We start from the raw sequence: 22,356 nt of genomic DNA, 5'->3' as shown, positions 1-22,356 counted from the left end.
AAACATTAATAATGTATGAATAAGATATGCCTCCTTAAGGTTCTACAAAATATTATATAACACATGCATGCAACCATGATATAACATCTAAGAGATGAAACGTTCACAGATGGCCCAAACAACTCCAATAGAGCCCTAGTCCCTCTCAAAACATGTGTACATAGACAGATCAATACCTAAATCTTCTTAATAAGCCGAGTCTTTTAGTGGCAAGCAGAAGCAGGATCAACCTTGAGGAATCTGACCTGTACCTGAGAAGGGAAAACACAGAAATTCCGTAAGCTAAAAGCCCAGCGAGTGACTATAGAATCGTAAAGCAACAAGCATAACATCACTATAAACATGTAAATATACCAATGATTAAACTTAAGCAATTGTCTCGAAATGTAGCTTTAAACCATTCTCAGACATCATTAAACATTATTATTCCCTAGTTGAGAACGAGCCTAAATGCTCTAGCTCCCAAACTTTTATTATCGGCCAAAAGACCCATACTTCGGTCTCTCATTCATCATTGTCTACGTGCACATGGCCATACTAAGTACCATCATATCTTAGATACTTCTGCTCAGATACCTTCTCAATTTGTCCTTCAGTATCATGCTACTAAGATATCTTCTCATATGTCCTTTGGTATCAAATTGGCTAGATACCTTCTCAAATGTCCTTCGGTATCAAATTGGTCAGGTACCTTCTCAAATTTCCTTTGGTACCAAATTGGTTAGATAATTTCTTAAATTAAGTTCCTCTGCCTAGTATTTACACAAGAACTGTTCTATTGCCATTTATTTACATAGGAACTCATTCTCTCATAGTCTTCCTTTAGGAAGCATATATCAAAATCAGAAACATAGCTTTTGTAATGGTTGCACGACATACCTTAGCCTGTGTTACACACATATAAGCCGGGAAACATGCGTTAAGTTATTCTCTAACCATTTGTTGCTTGAGGAAGTATAAATTCATCATTAATGTCATTGTGCTTTACTTGATCATATATGCATGAGTATTGGAAACCTTAAGTTTATTTAGTCACTCACAGTTCGTCAGGCTCTTAATGGTTTATACGCTTTCTCCAGCTCTTCTTGGCCTGATAAGATATAATTCCCGTTAAACTACTTAGAATTCTTAGTAAAATACCTCAATTAATTCATTTATTAAAGGAACATTCATCAACACAGACAACTTTACTAGCGAGATCCCCCCGAGCAAGGTCAGCGAGATCCTCTAGAGCGATACCAGCGAGATCCTCTAGAGCGAGATCAAACTTTTCTTGGAAAATTTTCATCCTAGCGATACTCACCTTACCAGCAATACTCAGCCCAATTCCTAGCGAGATTTTCTTCTAGAGCGAGATTGGCGAGATCTTCATCCCTATATCTCGTTATAACTCCCACGGTGAACTGGTTGTTTGTTCATCCCAAGTAGTTGTCTGCTTATGTACCAATTCTCTATTATAAATTTTAAAATTCATAACTCAAAATCCAGAGCTCTTTTCAAGAGACTTCCTTCTACAAATTTGCTAGAATTGAGTAACTTCCTTACCTTAAAATTTTAGCTAAAAATTCCTTGTAGTTTGGCCTGGAGCTTCCAATCTTCACCTCAGGCCCTGATTAATCCGAGGTTCTGCCTCTTCTACAAATTCTCCACTTTTGTTCTTCTCCTCTTGCAATCTTTCACTGACAGGGTAACATTAAAAACTAGATTCTCCCAGTTTTCAAATGGCACTGAATTCACTAAATTTGCTCTTGTCAATTGCCGAAACCATGCTTTTGAAGTTTCACTTCCTGTTTAATCTTTCTGCCGCATCCTGAGTTCAAAGAGTAGATTGCCACGTCACCTCACTCCTAGTGCCTCCAGCCAGACTAATGATTGAGTTTTTTTCATTTAATATATTTTCCTTCCTTTCTTTCATAATCCCTATAAACAAACATGAATTTCTACTTAATAAATATGTATTATAACATTCCTTTGGCTAAACATGCTTATCTAGGGAACCAGGGTTTACAGAAGGTCTACTTCAAACTTCAAAATGGGGAACCATCATACTTTTAAAGAACTTGTCTTCTAGGTCAAATCTTTTTCCTTAATTACAATTCTTCTATTTGTTCTTGATTTCGTTAATTTCCTGCATAACTATGCTACTCTAATATGTTTTTCAATTTTCATAGAGAAATTTATCAAAAATAGTCTCTCATCAAGTTTTTCACTTTTCAAAACTGATATGCTTTTTGACAACTCAAAACTAATTTTTCTCGGTACATCTTGTTCGAGATCGACTACCAAATTTTATTTAAAAATATACATTTTTCTATCTTTATCGATTGTTTTTGCTTCTGCCAAGTTTCTAACAAATTTTTTCAAATATTATATTATCACCAAAATTTATCTAAAATCTTACCTAATTTTTCAAATCTTTCACCCAAAATCAATTTTGCAAAAAAGAAAAAAGAAAGAAAAGAATCCCAGTTATCTCGAGCCAGATTAAAGCTTCTATATATTGGATTTTCTTATGAAATATCAAGTAGATTAATATCGAGACTATTTTCTCAAATCTTACCCAATTTTTTTCACAAATTTGATCTTTCTAAAATTTAAAAATCACAGTGAACCTGATATCCACTGGAAAATCATAATTAGTAATTCACTTTGAAAATTTAGAAATTTGAAATTCATATAATTGTGGAAAGCATAAATTAGGCTAAAGATTTCAAAAATTAGTGTAAAAATTTAATATATGATTTGATAAAGATAGTCAAATTGTTGGAAAAATTAGTAAGATTTGATAATTTTTGAAAGATTATTTAATATTTTAAAAAAAATGGGTTTAGAATCTCGGTATTAATATTGGCGATATTTCACAAGAAAACAAAATATAATCGCTAATGTATAAAAAGTTGATTAAGTAAATCTTAGTGGTCTAAATCCTCGGGATACATGTATCTAGAAAAACTATTGTAATGAATTTCAAAAAAGATGTACTAATTTTGAAAACTGAAAAACCTTAGGAAACTATTTTTGACAATTTTCCTCCTTATATACATAGTATCATTAATTAATATTTTCCTAATTAAATAAACTATTTGACATCCTCTTCACAGCTTATACCTTTTCAATTTTTCAAAATCTACCCAAACTTAAACTATCCTTAAAATATAATAACTTTTCTTTGTAATTTTAAATTTTAAGTAATCGATTAGAATGATTATTTTATTTGTTACCGATTAACTTTTTAAATATTAAGAAAAAAGATTTTATTTTTTCAAAACTTATCAATATGGTATACTTTTTTTTTTTTTTTAATTTGATGCATTCCACTCGTGAAAATTAGAAAATAGATTTGATTAAGTGAGAAATAGATAGATATATAAAATAATCTTATTTTAAAGTATTAAATTGAAACTAAATATTCATGAAATCTCTTACAATGTTTGGAAAATCTAAAAGCTAATAGGCTATTGCTTTTAAAATAGACATGAAATTAACATGTTTCTAAAAGTGATTTTAACATATTTAATCAAATCTGTTTTACCAAATGTAAAAAATGTTAAAAAAATTTTGTGGTCAATTCCATCCGTGAAAGTAATCCCAAACGCACGCTAAGTGGGGTTAAATGCATGATTAATTGATTTGATTTAAGCCTAAGATTGAAATTAACAATTGAATGAGTCTATCTAGCTTGAATTGGAAACCTTGGTAAGATTTTGTTTCAATCTTAACATGTTTTATCTTTCATTTACTTTTCTTATTTAGTCAATCTAAACTTCCCTTATTTTATTTATTTATTTTGTAAATTTACCTTAAAAGAATTCAGTTTAGCTTCTTATTATTCGACTTAATCCACTAATAAGTAATAAGTATATTGTTGCTCATGCAAGTATTTAGTTGTATATCAATTTTATAAATTTCATTTGATTAAGGGTCTCAACAACCATGCCCTCACCAAATACCGAATTCTTAACCAATTTCTTAAGAAAAAAAATTATTTATTTATTTTAGTTTTCTATAAACTTAGGCTTAATTAGATTTCAATAATATCCCAAAAAAGTAGAGAAAAAAAAAAAGACAAAGTAATATTTTTTAGTACTAAATTTCAAATAAAAATCAAAATTACTAAGGCCCTGTTTGGTAACCAATTTCAATTTTTGATTTTTTTTTAAAAAAATTAAACCTATTTTCTCTCATTTTCGTAGAATGGTTTGCAACTTTTTTAAGTACAATAGTTGGATTCTTAGCAAAAAAAAATTAAAAAAAAAAAAAAATTATTTAAAACAATTTTTTAGTCTTCAAAATTTGGCTTGGTTTCTAAAAAGATGACTAGATAGTAGATAACAAGTCAACAAATTTAAAGGTAGAAGAGATGTTTGTAGGCTTAATTTCCAAAAACTAAAAATAAAAAAACCAAATTGTTACCAAACAGGGCCTAAAAGTACTAAAAGTACTGTTTGATAATTATATACTACTTACCAATTATATAACTTAATTACAACTATTATTCTAACTTTGAGAAGTGTCGCGCAATCTGTTCATTTATTGCGCACCATATGACGGTATTCTTTCCATATGCATTGTCATGGTTATTAATTGGTCGAATGTGCAATGCGTGGGCATTGGTTGAGTTTCGTATATATTGGGTTAAAAAAGAAAATTAATATAAGATATAGGCAATTTAATTATACGGCACAAGCATAAAAGAATATGAATGCTGTATTAAATAAAATTTCATACATAAATGTAAAAAAACACCTAAAAAAATATTTAAACAATACAATGGCGCACAATCGCTTGGATAAAATGTCATGATGAGCAATGTGCATGAACTTGTATGTCTTTTGTGTCAAATGGATACTCCATCCCAACTAATTGTTTGTTATTTATTCATTAGGATTTGAAGTCTGACAAGAAATTTGTTTCCTATTACTTTTGCATGAGGTTGCAAAGTTGTTAATCTCTCCAATCCACAACATGTTTTTGTCAATTGAACACCATCATCAAATCCTTGATGCAGTAGCAATTTGAGATAAATGTTTTAATCTTTTGTAGGTTAAGAGTATGATATAAGTGTAAGGGAGAAAAAAATTACATTGAACAAAGCATGACGAGATCGTAATCCATAAAAATGCATTGTAATAGTCACCATATACCGTAATAGTATGTGGATTGAAAAGTTTATTAGTACTTCAATAGTTTGCTGATTCACATGACAGAGTCTAGCTTGCCAAACTATTCAAATCCTTTAAACAATGGAGTTCATCGTAAGCAGATGTGTCATTGGTTTGGAATCCAGTGAGATAGACGGGGAAGCATCCAATTGGAAAGTTTCCAGGAACAATAACTCGAGTAGCACCATAGCTTATAACTTTCTACAAATATTACAAACAAAAGAAACGTAAGTAAATAAACTTCTCATTCATATGAGTAACCAAAAAAAATATGATCTATTCTAGACAAAAATTTACCTCAACAGCAGTCTTTATGGTTTGAACAACATTTGGCACCATGTCTTTTGCCTCTTGTATAGTTTTGCCTTGAAATAGTGCGTAGTTATAGTCATTGCCACCGATCTCACCCACCAAGAACAATGCACTCCTTAATTTCTCATTGCAATCTACACAACATATAAATATGAAATTGTCAATATCAAAATGTAAAATGTAGAAAATACTAAAAAACAATGAGTGTATGTATAAAACTAAAGTACAAGGGTAATTAATTACCTCTTTGATTGTGACAAACAGAGTTGAAATGAGAGAACATCCAATCAAGTTGATGATCGAGAGAAGAGTTAGTCACTGGAGATAAAATTTTCTTCATAGAAAGATAATCAGAAGGCAAAGCTGTAGAACCGGCCACTGCAAAGTTGACTCCATGATTCATCAAAGCATCTTTATTCAAATAAGGACTCACCAAAGGAAGTCCAGCATTTAAAGCTACAGATAGATTTGACCATTAGATATTGTTACTATTAGATGTGAATTATCTTGGAGTTATAGAATGAATTAGTGAATGAAAAATTAGAATGTATAAGGTTAAAAATAATTGTTACCAAAGAAATCAAGCATCAGTAGACCGTTGGAGCATCGACCGGTGGGATTGTTGAAGAATGATTGACCATAAGGAAGATGAGAAAATGGAGTGTTAGGATTTTCGCGAATGAGATTTCCAGTGTCGGAGATTGAATCACCAAGTTGGTATATAGCGTCGAACATGCAAGCTTTCAGTGGATGAGCTTTGGATGAACCAAAAACAAGAAGAAGAAGAAAGAAAAGAGAGAGGGAAATTTTGGTTGAAACCGCCATCAGTGAAAGCTTTGTGTGTGAGAAGTTAGGGAAGTGGTGAAGGGTGAAACAATTAGTGATTATTTATAGGTTCAGTTTTTCTTCCCAATGCTTTTGGGATTTTGATTTCAGATTTGTTTCCTAATCCTTCAAGGATGTGATGGAATTTCCAAATTTCCCTATATTTATTATTAAAAAGTTAAAAAGATAGTGTGTTTTTTTAAAAAATAAAATTTAAAGCTTATTCATAGATATTATTCTAAATTATAAAATACTAAAATGATTAATGCTTGAATTTATCTATATGAGTTTATAACTTTAGTTGTTAACAATATTTTTTAGAAGATTATCTTTTTATCATTTTTCGATCCGGTTTTATTTTAATAGATTATAAAATCTTTATTCCAATGTAATTAAATCTAATATTTTACTTTTGATCATTGATAAATTAATAGATCTACTCAATTTAGTCAAATTATATTTGTGTAGACATATTTGTTAAACAAAATAAACTAAACTTTTGTAGATATAAATACATTTGAATTTTCTTTTTATGTATTATCATTGAACATAGGAGATGGATAAAATAAAATACAAAACTCAATATCTTTTTAGATATATACCAAAAGAATAACAAATTTCAAAAGAAAAGCATTTACATTAAAGGAAAATTAAATATGAAACTAAAATTATCTTTTTAAGATAAGATAATGACGAAGCTAATGTTTATATTATTTCAAAGTTAATAAATTAGTTGTAATAAAATTATTGTTTTTCCAAACCCTAAAAAGAATTTGAAAATTCAAAACTTTAATTTTTGAAAACGGACTTAGAAGAAATTGGACTTATAAATAACTTTGTGGCCATTATTTTCTTATAATTTTTATCTATTCTTTTAAAAATTTGTGACATATCTATTATTTTTTTTAAATAAAATTTTGTAATAATTATATGTTAGTTATGATATATACATACATATATATATATATATATATATATATATATATATTTGATTTAGATTATTTGATTATCATATTAGTTTTAAATTTTTCCATGAGAAACCCTAATGTCTTATTTTCATTTGCAGATTTGGAATGGTATTTTTCTATTTTCAAACAAAAATATTACTTTTTTATAAAGATTAAAAACCCTAAAATATTACCATTTTCCTTAAGCATATGAGCTACATATAAATCGCTGTGTATTTACAATAAATTTGAAAAAAAAAAAAAAGAAATTGCATTAAATAACTCAATTTGTAGAGGGGCATACATTTATTGCTTAACGTTGAGAATGATGCCGAATTAAAATATTAAAAAAAAATTAAGAACGGGAAGATTGAAAATGGGTGGGTTTAATATAGACATGAAACGAATGAGAAATTATATTTAATTAGTATATATATAGATAGATAGATACATCTTTATAATTTAAAAGCAATTGAATAAAAATATTTAAGCGACAAAAAGTATAATGACTAAATAAAAAATAAGTTGTTTTTTAACGTTTATTACTCAAATTATCTAATATATTCCTATAACCCTCAACTACAATAAAAAAATTTAAAAAAATTCAAATTTAAAATTAAAAAAAAAAAACGAAACCAAACCAAACTATCATTTTAACTTTTATTCAAACGACTTGATGCACATTTTTCCTATTCGTACATAAAAAAATAAACCTTTTTATTGTGTTTTTGTTTTGAAACAATATCATCAATGTCATTTCAAAAAATTTTTTTTTTTTGATATTTTCCAAAAAAAGAATTTATGTATTAGGTATATAACACTAATTACACTTTCATTTGAAGAAATAACAAACCAAGAAATTCTCTTGAAATATAGCAAATTTCGTGATCCACACGTGGATTGGTTTTTCGTTAATCCTAAAATACCTTCACCAGCCTTTTTAATTCCAATGTAATTAATTCTACATCTTTCTTAATTACACTATGATTAATTTATCAAATTTATAATGGAGACGGTTTCCTTCGAGATTTCCACCGAAAACTAAGTGCCTCTTTCCATGCGGAAAATTTGACATAAATTTAGTGATTTAATTTGAAAATAAATGAAATTTGTATCTCAACAACCTTCTATCTTCAACAAATGTTTTAAATTTTTCTAAATCATTTATGACTTCTTATATTTATATTATACTTTCTCTTAATCCTAACTAAATCATCTGTTTTTAAAATAATTTTTATGATTATCTTATTTTGAATTTTCAAATATCATATTATATTAGATTTCCTAATTGACTTTTTATATTTATATTAGATTTTTTGTTAATCATAACTAAATCATACATTTTTAGATTGTTTTTATGTAATATTATCTTTATTATAATTTTTTTAAGCGTGAAATATTACAAATCATCTTATTTTTATTAATTAGTCTTATTTATTGAACCATATTGTTTTTTGTTTTAAAGATTCTGTTGGGGAGAATAGCAAAACAGAAACTTCATCAAATTTATAGTAAATGCACTCTCATTCACTTGTTCCCACTTTTCTTTAACCCTAAAATGCCCTCACTTTTCTTTAACCCAAAAATGCCCTTTGTTGAATGAGAAATTTCGACGAATCACGAGTCGCCACATCATCATTGAAAACCCAAGCCTATTGGAAAAATTATAAGTTTGATTGTGGAGCCTTGTTATATTAAAGTTCTGCGTCGGGGCCTAAACCCAATTCAAAACCCCTATTGGTGAAAATTTGGGGCTAATATTTAAAGACTTAAGCTACAAGCTCAGTTTTTCGCCCAACAACATTTGGGCCCAAGCCCAACTTTAGACCAAACCTTTGGACCAGTTAAAGTAATTAGGGCTCAGCCATGTAAGGGCCATGAGAAATCTCTATAAATAGAGGCAATTATCTCTCCATTTGGGAGGGGGGTTTGAGATAGAATTTTGAGGCAAAAAGCTATCTGTAAGATCTGAAATCTCTAGGAATCTGAAGAACATAACTCCTCCAAAGCTTTGAAGATCAGAAGTCACTAAAGCTCTGAAAACATATCAAAGCTCTAAAGATAAGAAGTCACTAAAGCTTTGAAGATCAGAAGAGATACTAAAGCTCTGAAGACCAGAAGATATATTAAAGCTCTGAAGATTTAAGCTCCCAAAATTCAAGACTCGGGCTCTCAAGTGCTGAAGACCGAAGCTTCTCAAGCTTCGAAGACTGAAGTTCTCAAATTTTGAAGAACTGAAGATCTGAACTATTTGAAACTTTGAATATTAGAAGATTTCAACAAAACACCGTATCTTCACAACCTACAAGCTGAAGATTCAATCTCCTCAAACCCAAAAGTCAAGCCCAAGCCCACCTGTGAACTCTATAAATAGGGAAGCTATCCTCATTTGGAGGGATCGGGAATTCTAAATTCCAAAGAGCCTAGAGAGAATTCTCCCAACAACTCGGAGGACTCCTAAAGCTTACCACACCTGAAGACTGAAGTCCTTCGGAGATAAAAGCATTCTTCCAAGACTTCAACTCCAAGATCATCACGCGTTTCGCTTCTTCAAATCAAGTGTACGCATTCAACTGAAAGAGAATCAGAGGATCAAGTACTAGAGATCGAACCACATCGCATCAAATCAACATCAACATCAACACCAACTCAAGTTCAACTCTACGAAAAAAGTTTCTTCGGAAGATCATCAAGCCCAAAGGCCGATCATCCAAGAAGATCAATAAGTCCAAAGGTCGATCATCAAAAAGGACCAATAAGCCTAAAGGCCGATCATCCAAGAAGATCAATAAACTCAAAGGCCAATCATCCAATCAACAAGCCCAAAGGTCGATCATTGAAGAAGTTCAACAAGCCTAGAGGCCAATCATCCAAGAAATCATCAAGCCCAAAGGCCGATCATCCAAGAAGATCATCAAGCCCAAAGGTCGATCAATCAATAAGCCCAAAGGCCGATCGTCCAAGAAGATCATCAAGCCCAAAGGTCGATCATCCAAGAAGATCAACAAGCCCAAAGGTTGATCATCAAGTCCAAAGGCCGATCATTCAAGAAGATCAACCAGCTTAAAGACTATAATTTATTTTGAAAGCATCAAAATATTATGTATTAGAAATTGTATTCACTTTCCACAAACTTAATACAAATACAAAGTTGAAGTTCCACGAAATAAATTTCTCTTGAAATCTCGTATGAACACCCTCATCTAATTTTCAGTTTCACTGTATATATTTACAATGCGAGTTATTTTTTTTTTAAAAAAAGAAATCTTTATTCTAATGAAATTAAATCTAACCATTTACTTTTGATCATTGATAAATTAATAGATATACTTGATTTAGTCAAATTATATATCACATAATTACCCAATTAATTAATAAATGATATAATTATATTATATTCTTAATCTATAGTTTGATATCATATATCCACTATAGTAATTTCTCCTTTATTTGATATAAATCATATTTATATCTTATTTCCTCCAAAATAATGTATCTCATACATTTAGTCAATTATATCATATATAATTAACCAGTTCAATAATATCTTTACGTGTGCGGAATTCCGTCTTCACGCGCGCTCCATATGAACATTGTCTCATATCTCCCGAACCAAAAATTGATTTTCGACTTTTATCCAAGCTTATCTTAGGGGACCTTATGGACTTGTGGCTCTAAGCTCCTATAGTTCGTGAATAAATCTGTTTAAACTCTTTAGCCGTTGCGCGGATCCACCTATTCGTTAACTGCTGACATTCCACTAAAGACCAAAGTGGAAACTTTTTTTTACCACAATATATTTCTATATCATCGGATACAACCAATCCTTTGAGGTCGATGACCATTCACATATGCGCGTGTTATTGTAGCGCAGCTGGAAACAATTTGTTACCTATTTTGCCGTCTGTATGTCTACATCCATCCTTAAGTACCATTGATTCCTCTAATGAACAATACAACATAGTCCAACTATGTGTGAACACCTCTCGGGCCAAGAGAATGTGTGTGGCACCACATCGTTCAAGTCCTGGAATCAACCCTTAAGGGAGCTATCTATCTACTTGCCCCTTTTTCAGGGAAGGAGTTAATTCCATCTTGTGCAGCTGAGTTCCCAGTTCCTAAATCAGAAGAATCCCTAAAATAGTAGGTTTGAGTCGGCGACCTGGCCACTCGCACCCATACAAATTAAAGGACCGCCCTCAATGACAGGAGTTTCCAACTCACTCAGGATTGAGGTTATGTTACCTATGTCGTCCTAGTGAAGTGAAGTCTTTTTCATGAACGGTGTTATATAACGAGACGTTAACACTTCGTGGTTAGGTCTTATACAAACTCTTTATATAGGATGCCCCCGCTCGCATGTCCCTTACACAAATGATTAGGATCGAACCATCTGTGACAAGTTACAAACTTGTGACCATTCCACAAAGCGGGCCGCATCCGCAGTGTTACCAAGATAAGGCTTCCCTCCTATATCCATATACTATAGACCATTTTAATTATCACTCAAGACATGATCCACTTGTATGTCACCACATACATGCTTAAGTTACATACAGATAAATAGGGATTTTATGTTTATTGGTTTGTGGTAAAGCAAATAAAACAAACAAGTGAGCAAAATCATGGTGTGAAGTAAAATATCATATATTATACATCACAAGCGTTCATACAAACTGTTTACAAACTATAGAACATGAGACTTTAGGGCATCAACCCCAACAAACCCAACTTACATGTTGGTCTACTAGGAAGGTGTCAGACCCTCTCCCAAATTACCCTCTCAAAACTAGAAGGGGATATGACCGCGGTAGTTACTAGCCCTACTGTAACCGCCTTAGCCCTCTAATCTAAATGCCAACCTATTAAACATTAATAATGTATGAATAAGATATGCCTCCTTAAGGTTCTACAAAATATTATATAACACATGCATGCAACCATGATATAACATCTAAGAGATGAAACGTTCACAGATGGCCCAAACAACTCCAATAGAGCCCTAGTCCCTCTCAAAACATGTGTACATAGACCAGATCAATACACTAAAGCTTCTTAATAAGCCGTGTCTTTAGTGCAAGCAGAAGCAGGATCAACCTTGAGGAATCTGACTGTACCTGACGAAGGGAAAACACAGAAATTCCGTAAGCTAAAAGCCCAGCGAGTGACTATGTACGTTTAAGCAACAAGCTATCATCTCTATAAACTTGTAAATATAACAATGAGTAAAACTTAAGCTCATTGTCTCGGAAATGTAGCTTTAAACCATTCTCAGACATCATTAAAACATTTTATTGACTTGTTGAGAACTGAGCTAAATGCTCTAGCTCCCAAACTTTTATTATCGGCCAAAAACCCATACTTCGGTCTCTCATTCCTAACCGCCTAACGTTCACATGGCCATTACTAAGTACCAGCATATCTTAGATACTTCTGTCAGTTACGATCTCAATTAGTCCGTCGGATCATGATACTATGATATCTTTCTTATGTCCTTTGGTATCAAATGGCTAGATACCCTCCTCAAATGTCCTTCGGTATCACAATTGGCAGGTACATTCTCAAATTTCCTTTGGTACCAAATTGGTTAGTTAATTTCTGTAAATTAAGTTCATCTCGCCTAGTATTTACACTCAAACTGTTCTCATTGCACATTCTATTTAACATAGGAACTCTTTCTTCTCATTGTTTCCTTCTTGGTTGCATATATCAAAATCAGTAAACAGTAGCTTTTTGTAATGGTTGCACGACATACCTTAGCCTGTGTTACACACATATAAGCCGGGAAACATGCGTTAAGTTATTCTCTAACCATTTGTTGCTTGAGGAAGTATAAATTCATCATTAATGTCATTGTGCTTTACTTGATCATATATGCATGAGTATTGGAAACCTTAAGTTTATTTAGTCACTCAAAGTTCGTCAGGCTCTTAATGGTTTATACGCTTTCTCCAGCTCTTCTTGGCCTGATAAGATATAATTCCCGTTAAACTACTTAGAATTCTTAGTAAAATACCTCAATTAATTCATTTATTAAAGGAACATTCATCAACACAGACAACTTTACTAGCGAGATCCCCCCGAGCAAGGTCAGCGAGATCCTCTAGAGCGATACCAGCGAGATCCTCTAGAGCGAGATCAAACTTTTCTTGGAAAATTTTCATCCTAGCGATACTCACCTTACCAGCAATACTCAGCCCAATTCCTAGCGAGATTTTCTTCTAGAGCGAGATTGGCGAGATCTTCATCCCTATATCTCGTTATAACTCCCACGGTGAACTGGTTGTTTGTTCATCCCAAGTAGTTGTCTGCTTATGTACCAATTCTCTATTATAAATTTTAAAATTCATAACTCAAAATCCAGAGCTCTTTTCAAGAGACTTCCTTCTACAAATTTGCTAGAATTGAGTAACTTCCTTACCTTAAAATTTTAGCTAAAAATTCCTTGTAGTTTGGCCTGAGAGCTTCCAATCTCAACCTCGCGCGCCTAGATTAATCGAGGTTCTGCCTCTTCTACAAATTCTCCACTTTTGTTTTCTCTCTTGCATATCTTTCACTGACAAGGTAACTTTAAAACTAGTTTCTCCAGTTTTAAATGGAACTGAATTCACTAAATTTTGCTCTTGTTCAATTGCCGAAACCATGCTTTTGAAGTTTCACTTCCTGTTTAATCTTTCTGCCGCATCCTGAGTTCAAAGAGTAGATTGCCACGTCACCTCACTCCTAGTGCCTCCAGCCAGACTAATGATTGAGTTTTTTTCATTTAATATATTTTCCTTCCTTTCTTTCATAATCCCTATAAACAAACATGAATTTCTACTTAATAAATATGTATTATAACATTCCTTTGGCTAAACATGCTTATCTAGGGAACCAGGGTTTACAGAAGGTCTACTTCAAACTTCAAAATGGGGAACCATCATACTTTTAAAGAACTTGTCTTCTAGGTCAAATCTTTTTCCTTAATTACAATTCTTCTATTTGTTCTTGATTTCGTTAATTTCCTGCATAACTATATGCTACTCTAATATGTTTTTCAATTTTCATAGAGAAATTATCAAAAATAGTCTCTCATCAAGTTTTCACTTTTCAAAACTGATATGCTTTTTGACAACTCAAAACTAATTTTTCTCGGTACATCTTGTTCGAGATCGACTACCAAAATTTATTTAAAAATATACATTTTTCTATCTTATCGATTGTTTTTGCTTCTGCCAAGTTTCTAACAAATTTTTTCAAATATTATATTATCACCAAAATTTATATAAAATCTTACCTAATTTTTCAAATCTTTCACCCAAAATCAAATTTTGCAAAAAAGAAAAAAAGAAATATAAAGAATCCCAGTTATCTCGAGCCAGATTAAAGCTTCTATATATTTGGATTTTCTTGATGAAATATCAAGTAGATTAATATCGAGACTATGTTTTCTCAAATCTTACCCAATTTTTCACAAAATTTGATCTTTTCTAAAATTTAAAAATCACAGTGAACCTGATATCCACTGGAAAATCATAATTAGTAATTCACTTTGAAAATTTAGAAATTTGAAATTCATATAATTGTGGAAAGCATAAATTAGGCTAAAGATTTCAAAAATTAGTGTAAAAATTTAATATATGATTTGATAAAGATAGTCAAATTGTTGGAAAAATTAGTAAGATTTGATAATTTTTGAAAGATTATTTAATATTTTAAAAAAAATGGGTTTAGAATCTCGGTATTAATATTGGCGATATTTCACAAGAAAACAAAATATAATCGCTAATGTATAAAAAGTTGATTAAGTAAATCTTAGTGGTCTAAATCCTCGGGATACATGTATCTAGAAAAACTATTGTAATGAATTTCAAAAAAGATGTACTAATTTTGAAAACTGAAAAACCTTAGGAAACTATTTTTGACAATTTTCCTCCTTATATACATAGTATCATTAATTAATATTTTCCTAATTAAATAAACTATTTGACATCCTCTTCACAGCTTATACCTTTTCAATTTTTCAAAATCTACCCAAACTTAAACTATCCTTAAAATATAATAACTTTTCTTTGTAATTTTAAATTTTAAGTAATCGATTAGAATGATTATTTTATTTGTTACCGATTAACTTTTTAAATATTAAGAAAAAAGATTTTATTTTTTCAAAACTTATCAATATGGTATACTTTTTTTTTTTTTTAATTTGATGCATTCCACTCGTGAAAATTATAAAATAGATTTGATTAAGTGAGAAATAGATAGATATATAAAATAATCTTATTTAAAGTATTAAATTGAAACTAAATATTCATGAAATCTCTTTACAATGTTTGGAAAATCTAAAAGCTAATAGGCTATTGCTTTTAAAAATAGACAGAAATTAACATGTTTCTAAAAGTGATTTTAACATATTTAATCAAATCTGTTTTTCTCTCAAATGTAAAAAATGATAAAAAATTTTGTGGTTTTCAATTCCATCCTGAAAGTAATCCCAAACGCACGCTAAGTGGGGTTAAATGCATGATTCTCTTGATTTGATTTAAGCCTAGGATTGAAAATTAACAATTGAATGAGCTATCTAGCTTGAATTGGAAACCTTGGTTAAGATTTTTTTCAATCTTACATGTTTTATCTTTCATTTACTTTCTTATTTAGTCAATCTAAACTTCCCTATATTTATTTGCGAGCGCTTATTTTGTAAAGTTACCTTAAAAGATTCAGTTTAGCTTCTTATTATTCGAATCCACTTAAAACTAATAATAAGTATATTTTTGCTCATGCAAGTATTTTAGTTGTATATCAATTTTATAAATTTCATTTTGATTAAGGTCTCAACAACCATGCCCTCACACCAAATACCGAATCTTAACCTACAATTTCTTAAGAAAAAAAATTATTTATTTATTTTATTTTCTATAAACTTAGGCTTAATTAGAAGTTTCAATAATATCCCAAAAAAGTAGAGAAAAAAAAAAAAGAAAAAAAAAGACAAAGTAATATTTTTTAGTACTAAATTTCAAATAAAAATCAAAATTACTAGGCCCTATTTGGTAAACCAATTTTCAATTTTTGATTTTTTTTTTAAAAAATTAAACCTATTTTCTCTCATTTTCGTAGAATGGTTTGCAACTTTTTTTAAGTACAATAGTTGGTATTCTTAGCAAAAAAAATTAAAAAAAAAAAAAAAAATTATTAAAACAATTTTTTAGTCTTCAAATTTGGCTTGGTTTCTAAAAAGATGACTAGATAAGTAGATAACAAGTCAACAAATTTAAAGGTAGAAGAGATGTTTGTAGGCTTAATTTCCAAAAACTAAAAATAAAAAAACCAATTGTTGTACCAAACAGGGCCTAAAAGTACTAAAAGTACTGTTTGATAATATATATACTACTTACCAATTATATAACTTAATTACAACTATTTCTAACTTTGAGAAACTTTAATCTTTCATTTAATTACCATAATTAATCTTCCATATGCATTGTCATGTTATAAATTGGTCGAATTGAGCAATTGCGAGGGCATTGGTTGAGTTTCGTATATATTGGGGTTTAAAAAAGAAAATCTTTTATATAAGATATAGCATTTTAATTATAGGCAGCTAAAATAAGAATAATGCTTTATTATAAAAATTCATAATAAAGTAAAAAACCACCATATAAAAATATTTAAACAATACAATGCAATTATAAAAAAACGATGGATGAGCCAATGTGCCATGAACTTGTAAGTCTTTTGTGTCAAATGGACTCCATCCCAACTAATATGTTCATTAGGATTTGGCAAACTTGTACTCCAGGTAGACCACACATTTGCATGAGGTTAAAGTTGTAATCTCCTCCAATCCACAACATGATTTTTGCAAAGAACCTTCATCAAATCCTAGAAGCATTAAAAATTTGAGAAATGTTTTTATTCTTTTGTATGTAATAAGATGATATAAGAGTAAGGAGAAAAAAATTACCTAGAACAAAAGCATGACGAATAATCCATAAAAATGCATTGTAATAGTCACCATATACGATAATAGTATGTGGATTCTCTTTTTTTAGTACTTCAATAGTTTGCTTGATTTGAACATTATGATAGCTTGCCAAACATCAAATCCTTTAAACAATGGTTCATCGTAAGCAGATGTGTCATTGGTTTGGAATCCACCAGTGAGATAGACGGGGAAGCAACCATTGGAAAGTTTCCAGGGAACAATAACTCCGAGTAGCACCATAGCTTATAAATTTCTACAAATGTATTACAAACAAAGAAACGTAAGTAAATAAACTTCTCATTCATATGTAACCCAAAAAAAATATGATCTATTCTAGACAAAAATTTACCTCAAAACAGCAGTCTTTATGGTTTGAAACAACATTTGGCACCATGTCTTTTGCCTCTTGTATAGTTTTGCCTTGAAATAGTGCGTAGTTATAGCTCATGCCACCGATCTCACCCACCAAGAACAATGCACTCCTTAATTTCTCATTGCAATCTACACAACATATAAAATATGCAATTGTCAATATCAAAATGTAAAATGTAGAAAATACTAAAAAACAATGAGTGTATGTATGAAACTAAAGTACAAGGGTATTAATTACTCATGATTGTGACAAAACAGAGTTAAATGAGAGAACATCCAATCAAGTTGATGTTCGAGAGAAGAGTTAGTCACTGGAGATAAAATTTTCTTCATAGAAAGATAATCAGAAGAAAAGCTGTAGAACCCGGCCACTGACAAAGTTGACTCCTGATTCATCAAAGCATCTTTATTCAAATAAGGACTCACCAAAGGAAGTCCAGCATTTAAAGCTACAGATAGATTTGACCATTAGATATTGTTACTATTAGATGTGAATTTCTTGGAGTTATAGAATGAAATTAGTGAAAGAAAAATTAGAATGTATAAGTTAAAAAAATAATTGTTACCAAAAAATCAAGCATCAGTAGACCGTTGGAGCATCGACCGGTGGATTGTTGAAGAATGATTGACCATAAGGAGATGAGAAAATGGAGTGTTAGGATTTTCGCGAATGAGATTTCCAGTGTCGGGAGATTGAATCACCAAGTTCGGAATATAGCGTCGAACATGCAAGCTTTCATGGATGACTTGGATGAACCTACAAAAACAAGAAGGAAGAAGAAAAAAATGGAGAGGGAAATTTTGGTTGAAACCGCCATCAGTGAAAGCTTTGTGTGTGTGTAGTTATGGGAAGTGTGGTGAGGGTGAAACAATTCAGTGATTATTTATAGGTTCAGTTTTTCTTCCCAATGCTTTTGGGATTTTGATTTCAGATTTGTTTCCTAATCCTTCAGGATGTGATGGAATTCCAAATTTCCTTATATTTATTTATTAAAAAAGTTAAAAAGATAGTGTGTTTTTTTAAAAAATAAAATTTAAAGCTTATTCATAGATATTATTAATATTATCTAAATTATAAAACTAAAATGATTAATGCCTTGAATTTATCTATATGAGTTTATAACTTAAGCTTGTTAACACTATTTTTTAGAAGATTACTTTTTACATCATTTTCGATCCGGTTTTCATTTAATAGATTATAAAATCTTTATTCCAATGTAGTAATAAATCTAATATTTTACTTTTGATCATTGATAAATTAGAGATAGATCACTCAATTTAGTCAAATTATATTTGTGTAGACATATTTTGTTAAACAAAATAAACTAAACTTTTTGTAGATTTAAATACATTGAATTCTTCTTTTTAATGTATTATCATTGAACATAGGAGTGGATAAAAATAAAATTCAAAACTCAATACTTTTTAGATATATACCAAAAGAATAACAAATTTCAAAAGAAAAGCAATTTACATTAAAGGAAAATTAAATATGAAACTAAAATTATCTTTTTAAGAGAAGATAATGACGAAGCTAATGTTTATATTATTTCAATTCGAAAGTAATAAATTAGTTGTAATAAAACTTATTGTTTTTCCATCCCTAAAAAAATTTGAAAATTCAAAAACTTTAATTTTTGAAAAACGGACTTAGAAGAAATTGGACTTATAAATAACTTTGTGGCCATTATTTTCTTATAAATTTTTATCTATTCTTTTAAAAATTGTGACATATCCTATTATTTTTTTTAAATAAATTTTGTAATAATTATATGTTAGTTATTGAAATTATACATATATATCTATATTATATAATATATAAATATATTTTTTGATTTAGATTATTGATTATCATATTAGTTTAAATTTTAAATTTTTCTTGAGAAACCCTAATGTCTTATTTTATTTGAAGTTTTGGAATGGTATTTTTCTATTTTCAACACAAAAATATTACTTTTTTATAAAGATTAAAAAACCTAAAATATTACCATTTTCCTTAAGCATATGAGCTACATATAAATCGCTGTGTATTTACAATAAAAATCTGAAAAAAAAAAAAAAGAAATTGCATTAAAAACTCAATTTGTAGAGGGGCATTACATTTATTGCTTAACGTTGAGAATGATGCCGAATTAAAATATATAAAAAAAAAATGAAGAACGGAAGATTGAAAATGGGTGGGTTTAATATAGACAGGAAACGAATGATAAATTATATTTTAATTAGTATGCCTATAAGAATAATAGGATACATCTTTAAATTTAAAAGCAATTTTGAATAAAAATATTTAAGCGACAAAAAGTATAATGACTAAATAGAAAATAAGTTGTTTTTAAAAACGTTTTATTACTCAAATTATCTAATATATTCCTATAACCCTCAACTACAATAAAAAATTTAAAAAATTCAAATTTAAAAATTAAAAAAAAAAAACGAAACCAAACCAAACTATCATGTTAACTTTATTCAAAACGACTTGATGCACATTTTTCCTATTCGTACATAAAAAAAATAAACCTTTTTATTGTGTTTTTGTTTTGAAAAATATATCAATGTCACATTTTGGAAAATATTTTTTTTTTTGATATTTTCCAAAAAAAGAATTTATGTATTAGGTATATAACACTATAAACACTTTCATTTGAAGAAATAACAAACCAAGTAATTCTCTTGAAATATAGCAAATTTCGTGATCCACACGTGGATTGGTTTTTCGTTAATCCTAAAATACCTTCACCAAGACCTTTTTAATTCCAATGTAATTAATTCTACATCTTTCTTAATTCACTATGATTAATTTATCAAATTTATAATGGAGACGGTTTCCTTCGAGATTCCACCGGAAAAACTATAAGTGCCTCTTTCCATGCGGAAAATTTTTGACAATAAATTTAGTGATTTAATTTGAAAATAAATGAAATTTGTATCTCAACAACCTTCTATCTTCAACAAATGTTTTAAATTTTTCTAAATCATTTATGACTTCTTATATTATATTATACTTTTTCTTAATCCGAACTAAATCATCTGTTTTTAAAAAATTTTTATGATTATCTTATTTTGAATTTTCAAATATCATGCTATTCATATTTAGATTTTCCTAATTGACTTTTATTATATTAGATTGTTTTGTTAATATCATAACTAAAATCATACATTTTTAGATTGTTTTTATGTAATATTATCTTTATTATAATTTTTTTAAGCGTGAAATATTAGAAATCATCTTATTTTTATTAATTAGTCGTATTTATGAACCATATTGTTTTTTGTTTTACAGATTGTTGGGGAGAATAGCAAAACAGAAACTTCATCAAATTTTATTGTAAATGCACTCTCAATTCACTCGCTTGTTCCACTTTTCTTTAACCCTAAAGCCCTAAAATGCCTCACTTTCTTAAACTCCAAAAAAATGCCCTTTGTTGAATGAGAATTTCGACGAATCACGAGTCGCCACATCATCATGGAAAACCCAGCCTATTGAAAAAATTATAAGTTTGATTGAGCCTAGTAATTAAAGTCGCTCGGGTCTAACCCAATTCAAACCCATGTGAAATTTGGGCTAAAATTAAAGATTAAGCTCAAGCTCAGTATTTCGGCCCACCACAAATGGGCCCTCAAGCCCAACTTTTAGCCCAAAACCCAATTTTGACCAGTAAATAAGCGCGACAGCTCAAGCCATGCGAAGGGCCGAAAGCTCTATAAATAGAGGCATTATCTCTCTCATTTGGGAGGGGGTGAGAAGGAATTATAGGCAAAAGCTCTCTGAAGATCTGAATACTCTAGGATCTGAAGAAACATAACTCCTCCAAAGCTTTGAAGATCAGAAGTCACTAAAGCTCTGAAAACATATCAAGCTCTAAAGATAAAATCACTAAGCTTTGAAGATCAGAAGAGATGTTCACTAAATCTCTGAAGACCAGAGATATATTAAAGCTCTGAAGATTTAAGCTCCCAAATATTCAAGACTCGGGACTCTCAGTGCTGAAGACCGAAGCTTCTCAAGCTTCGAAGAACTGAAGTTCACAAATTTGAAGAACTGAAGATCTGAACTTATTTGAAACTTTGAATATTAGAAGAACACGAATAACACCGTATCTTCACAACCTACAAGCTGAAGATTCAATTCTCCTCAAACCTCACAAGTCAAGCCCAAGCCCACCTGGAACTCTTAAATAGGGAAGCTATCCTCATTTGGAGGGTTCGGGATCGGGAATTCTAAATTCCAAAGAGCTCATGAGAGAATTCCCAAACAACTCGGAGGACTCCTAAAGCTTACCACACCTGAAGACTGAAAGTCCTTCGGAGATAAAAGCTTTCTTCCAAGACTTCAACTCCAAGATCATCACGCGTTTCGCTTCTTCAAATCAAGTGTAAGCATTCACTGAAAGAGAATCAGAGGATCAAGTATTAGAGATCGAACCACATCGCATCAAATTCACAACAAACATCAACACCAACTCAAGTTCAACTCTACGAAAAAAGTTTCTTCGGAAGATCATCGCCCAAGCCTAAGATCACAACAAGCCCAAAGGCCGATCATCCAAGAAGATCAATAAGTCAAGGTCGATCATCAAAAAGACCAATAAGCCTAAAGGCCCGATCATCCAAGAAGATCAATAAACTCAAAGGCCAACATCATCCAATCAACAACCCAAAGGTCGATCATTGAAAGAAGTTCAACAATCCCTAAGGCCAATATCCATTGAAATGTCATGCTCAAGCCCAAAAGGCCGATCATCCAAGAAGATCATCAAGCCCCAAGGTCGAT

General features: G+C 30.3%; 2 pseudogenes; both read right to left on the bottom strand.

The window, feature by feature from the left end:
* Positions 1–203: 203 nt before the first annotated feature.
* On the bottom strand, positions 204–6,307 carry LOC150030519 (acetylajmalan esterase-like; annotated as a pseudogene).
* A 5,994-nt stretch (positions 6,308–12,301) lies between these two features.
* LOC150030518 (GDSL esterase/lipase At5g03980-like) lies at positions 12,302–18,403 on the bottom strand (annotated as a pseudogene).
* Positions 18,404–22,356: the final 3,953 nt, after the last annotated feature.

Source organism: Benincasa hispida, unplaced genomic scaffold, assembly GCF_027475165.1.
Source record: "Benincasa hispida cultivar pf3 unplaced genomic scaffold, pf3_genome.v1.1 HicScf1848, whole genome shotgun sequence".
Lineage (NCBI taxonomy): Eukaryota > Viridiplantae > Streptophyta > Magnoliopsida > Cucurbitales > Cucurbitaceae > Benincasa > Benincasa hispida.
Note: the sequence above shows the minus strand (reverse complement) of the source record. Positions and strands in the feature narration are given on the sequence as shown.